A 590-nucleotide genomic window follows, 5' to 3' on the forward strand; every position below is an offset into this window, starting at 1 on the left:
GATTGTGATTATAGTAAGTGGATGCCTGCGGCATCATCTGATTTGCCACGTCAGGATGCACCTTTGGCTCATGACAGGCGGCGCTCTCATTCCATGCTTGTGGCAGACCTGTGTCTTTCATTCCTGCCATTGTTTGTGTGCTGTGAGAGGAGGCAGTATTGTGATGTTGGGTGCACCCCTGTGTAGGACATGTGTGGGTGTTGGTGGCTTGGCTGAGCAATGGTGGTTGTCGGGTGGGTGGGATATTCTGTTTTCTGAGTGGACCTCCCAGTCTGGTTATGACAGTGTGGATTGTCTAATGTGGCGGAGAGGATGCACTGGGTGTTGTTCCATGCTGGTGCTTACATATTGTCTGTGTGCGTGTTACAGGCAGAGAGTAGTGCGTGATAAGGGTGTGTGGCTGACGTGTGGTTGTGATTGTGAGCAGAGTCTTTCAGCATGTATACGGACAGTTGTATACATTATCTGTATTCTGATGGCTCTATCTATTACTAATCAGCGCCGTGTATACGTTTAATCCGGTTCCAGTCGAAACTGTTGTATCTCTGTACATTAGTGACACGGCGAGCCCGCTATGTAGTTACTCGTCT

Source organism: Schistocerca americana, unplaced genomic scaffold (assembly GCF_021461395.2).
Source record: "Schistocerca americana isolate TAMUIC-IGC-003095 unplaced genomic scaffold, iqSchAmer2.1 HiC_scaffold_1091, whole genome shotgun sequence".
Lineage (NCBI taxonomy): Eukaryota > Metazoa > Arthropoda > Insecta > Orthoptera > Acrididae > Schistocerca > Schistocerca americana.